The sequence below is a fragment of the Eriocheir sinensis genome, unplaced genomic scaffold (assembly GCF_024679095.1).
Source record: "Eriocheir sinensis breed Jianghai 21 unplaced genomic scaffold, ASM2467909v1 Scaffold234, whole genome shotgun sequence".
NCBI lineage: Eukaryota > Metazoa > Arthropoda > Malacostraca > Decapoda > Varunidae > Eriocheir > Eriocheir sinensis.
In genome coordinates, this window is record NW_026111537.1 from 389,904 (window position 1) to 394,776 (window position 4,873).

General features: G+C 45.9%; 1 pseudogene; it reads left to right on the forward strand.

Moving 5' to 3' along the window:
* Positions 1-1,060: 1,060 nt before the first annotated feature.
* On the forward strand, positions 1,061-4,200 carry LOC126991055 (protein Wnt-7b-like; annotated as a pseudogene).
* The last annotated feature ends 673 nt before the right edge of the window (positions 4,201-4,873 follow it).

Consider the following 4,873-nt stretch of genomic DNA (forward strand, 5'->3'; position numbering starts at 1 on the left):
GAACGCTAAAGTTCATGTAAGTTTTCACATTATCAGACAACTTTTACAGCATTCGTAAGATGCAAAATATATAAATACTGGGTCTTTCTGAGTTCACTCTCGACTTCCGCCAGCGCTGGCCACACCCATCTCTGAGGGGAGGGGAGGGAGCCAGTGTGTGGTCAGCGTGGCCATCATTGCACCGAAAGTAAAATTTATTAGTAATAAATGTCATGCCTTGAAGGAGCTAGTTGGGTGAGCATCAAAAGTGGCCGCCCGTCAATCATGCTGTAGGCCGCCTCCTCCCCCTCCCCAGCAAGCCCAGTCACCCCCTTAATGGCCGGCCTCAGCCCCACCAGCCACGCGTCCCCTACAATTTTGTATCTAAATCACTCGTAGCGCTGGTGCCAGAACCGGTTGGGCTTCTTTATCTGTGTGCCCGTTTTCTGGCGTTGTAACGGCCCATCAGCAAGTATCCGCATGAAATCTGTGACGAGAATACCTCACATGACTTCTGTGACTCTGCGACGCCATACATGCCTGACATAAAGTGCAGGCAGCAAACTGTGGGTCATTTTCGGCATATAATCTCGTGGAGGCAAGACGTTAAACATAGCGCCACAGAACTCTTCAGTGCTGCTGCTCCCGCCATCAGCCCTCGGGACATCACCATCGAGGGGCCGCCCTGTGATTATGACGAAAAAGGCAAACACACGCAGACAGGCCGCCCTTGAATGTGGCACTGCTGGGTTATTGCCGCACCGGTGGCCTGGGGCAGCAGTCCTTCACCCGCTTCTTCCGAACGCCGCATTACACGCAAGGAATGACTTGGAATCAAATAATTGTCTTGATGTTAATTATTTTTTTTAGGAATTCATAAATAAGTAACAGCGAACATGATCTGATTTGTCGTATCTCAGTTGTGTTGGTCTACGGAAAAGAATATACAATGACTTCTTGGTGTGGTTACCTGGATGGCTGAAGGCTTCCTTGACATTTTTTTTCTCAACAAAGGAAAGTTCCTAGTGTATCAATCTCTTGTGAATTATGACAGCTATGATTCTAAAAAACAAAAATATTAATGGATGTCAGGTTAGTTATTGACAAATACGAACAGTTCAGTGCGGTGAGCGATGGTGCACCTCTGAAGGCCCTCACCTGTTCTCCCTCACCAATCCTCTCACTGGTATCCACAGGGAGCCGCGAGGCCGCCTACACGTACGCGGTGACCAGCGCGGGAGTCACCCACAGCGTCACGACCGCTTGCTCCCGCGGCAACCTGTGGCTGTGACGACCGCAGGCGAGGGCGGTACAGTTCCTCCGGGTGGAAATGGGGCGGCTGCAGCGCCGACATTAGGTGAGAGGTGCATGTTAAGAATGTCCTGTTTGAACTCTTCATTCTCCTGGACATATATATCACAGACTTACTGTCATGCCCCAATACAACATATATGAAAGATGATAAACGCGGGGCATTCAGAATGAAGCAAGCTTACGTGTGCATGTACACCAAACAGCGTACTTTCATACACAGGACACCCAAATACTGATATACCAACACTCACAATAATGAGACAGATTCAACAAGTTACGCACGCAGCCCCATACTCATCGGCCCCTTGTTCCTTCCTCCTCCCGGCCGCCTGCAGGTTCGGGGACAGGTTCGCGCGGGAGCTCCTGGACGCCCGAGAGGTGGAGGGGGACGGCCGCGCCCTCATGAACCTGCACAACAACCGGGCGGGACGCAGGGTTAGTGTCCGGGGCGCCGCCTCCACAAGGCAGCGGCGGCTACGTGCATGCTCACCAGAAACTGTTCTTGCTTAGAAAATTTGCCTATTGTTGCCCTACTTGTCCCTGCTGCCACTGTTCCCCAATTTTTTCCTTTGCACATGCGGCTGTTAGAAGTGTAATAATTGTTACTAAAGGTACTTTAGTTATCTCTCTTCTTGCACTATTTTTTTAATACTTTTCCTTTTGAACACATTAATATTGCTGCTAAGAATAATATGCGCGCCTGGTTACGAATCCACGGGCCTGGATTCGAATCCTGGCCCGGGCAGTCGGCGTGCAGTTCACCCAGCTGTTCATCCTCCCTTCCGGGCTGGTCGATAAATTGGTACCTGGGGAAACCTGGGGAAGGTAAACTGTGGCAATCCCGGATATCACATTGGCCCGTGTCCCGGGATATTGGGTTCTTACTTAACACAGACTCAAAAAGCCTAAGGTACAGAGATGAGCACCGCAGCCACGCGCAGCTATAGCGTATGCACCCGCTTATGAATAGAACGACTGTATAGCTGCCTTTCGTCCTGATGGCTGCTCCATCAGTATAACAAGAGTAGCAGAAGCAAGGACAGCAGCGACAGCAGAACCATCACCGCCATCACCACCACCACCAATAACAACACCTGCTAATAAATATAATGATAAAAATAATAATAATAATAATAATAATAATAATAATAATAATAATAATAATAATAATAATAATAATAACATGTATTATTATTATTATTATTATTATTATTATAGCGATAATTTTTTTTCATTACTACAATCATCGCGAACACTTCCTTTTCTATGGGGCGGTGGGGGAAGGGAGGAGTGCAGCTCCAGGGGTGCCAAGGGGGTGCCGTGTCCCCATGTTGGCGTGAAGCACTAACCCGCGTCTTGCCCCCAGGCGGTGCGGAGCGGGATGAGGACGGAGTGCAAGTGCCACGGCGTGTCGGGCTCCTGCACCGTCAAGACCTGCTGGAAGACCCTCCCGCCCTTCACCTTCATCGGGAAGCACCTCTTCCACAAGTACAGGAAGGCAAAGTCCGTCTCAGTGCATAAGGTATTCTCCACCCCCTTCCCCTTCCATTCACCTCCTCTCCCTCTTCATCTTCTCTTCATCCTCTTCTTCTTATCATTATCCTCCTCCTCCTCCTCCTCCTCCTCCTCCTTCTCCTCCTCCAGAAGTGCTTTAATCCTTTCCGTAAGCCACTCCTATGGCTGATGAATTCATTAAATCACTGAAAGCAGGCAGTCCCGCAATGAGCCAATAGGCTTTCTGCTGCCTACTCGTCTATGTTTCCATGTTTCCATGTTTCCTCGTACTCCTACTCCTACTCCTACTACTACTACTACTACTAGTAATAATAATAATAATAATAATAATAATAATAATAATAATAATAATAATAATAATAATAATAATAATAATAATAATAATAATAATAATAATAATAATAATAATAATAATAATAATAATAATAATAATAATAATAATAGTAATAATAACAATAATAATAATAATTATAATACTCTCCCACCTACATACATTGATATTGATAGCATTACAGGAAGCCACATATGTCGCCAGTGGTGAGGTGTAACAGCAACGAATTTTTCGTTGCAAAAGTGATTCTCCTTATTTGCTCAGGGCCGGAGAAGATCCACGCCTCACCTGCGTCTGGAGAGGGTCAGGAGAAGAGCTCGACGGCCCCGCAAGTCTCATCTCGTGTACTTGGAAAGGAGTCCCAACTACTGCCAGATGAATCCCGCGGTGGGTTCGCCGGGCACCGTGGGCCGCAAATGCAACAGAACTTCGTCAGGTAATATATTGCGACCTCAAAATCTACTTGCATTTTACAGTGTATGTTTCTCCACACCTTTTAGCGTAATCATCAATGTTGTTGCTAGTTCCCTGCCGTGCTCCTAGGGGCTGTATGCAGTAAAATTCGACATAACGCGACACAATAATTGTAACCCAGCAGAGCTTTTTTATAAATTCCCAGCACAGTGCACCGTTACAAAGTGATGGTTACAGAGTTAGAGTTACAGAGTATCGGTCAGACCTTCACTGCTCCTCTTCATCATCAGGGCCAGGTGGCTGTGACCTGCTGTGCTGCGGCCGCAGGTACAACACTCACCAGTACACACGGACATGGCACTGCAACTGCAAGTTTCACTGGTGTTGTTACGTGCAGTGCCACACCTGCATGGAGGACACCGAGGAGCACACCTGCAAGTGAGATGGGGGAGAGGATACAACTGGAGACTCTTGACAGATATAATGTCAAGATCTACAAGCACCCATTTACCATATATATCTTTGATGTTCAGTCCATACTAAAACATTTGTCAATGTGTTGCCACACTAAAAATCTAAAAACTCCCTGTTTCTGCAATGTTAGTCATACCTAAGCCCTGCTAAACCATCCAAGTAAATCAAGAATGAGTTCTGGGCGGCAGCATGAGCCAATACTAAATGGCACCACTATAAAAAAAATTGCCTGCAGCATGACGGGCCTGGGCCGACCGCCGGGCGCCTGAAGAAAACCTACCGGCGCTATAGGCAGGTGGGGAAAAAAAAAAGGGATCACATCAGAAGAATGGAGAAAGGTTTGTTAGTGGCACTTCAAGGTTATGCTACCTCTTCAAAGATTGGCCAGTCATGGTTTAAAGTGGAACAGGATAAACAAGAAATAGGCAGATATCTGTGGACACTACTGTTACTATCAATTGGCAGCCTATGGCAAAATTTGAACCTATGCTATCAAAAACATAAGACCCATATGCTGATCACTCGACTAATCGTAACGGTACTACACCCATAGAAACATAATAAAGAGTTTAAATATATCATTCAAAATGTCAACCTTTTTACATACCTTTTTTTTAAGATATGAAGCCTACTGGTGTAACAGTTAAATATTGAACTCAATTTGTATGCAGAGATGTGAAGTATGTTATTAAGCTGTCATGTTTCCAACACATTAGTTGTGATTAAAGCAACATGTAATAGTAACTAAAGAGGATGAATTATCACTGAGAACAAGAGGTTCCTTATTATATTGTGGTGAGCTTGATGGCCGAGTCGAGTTTCCTCCAACCCCATCAAGTTCACACC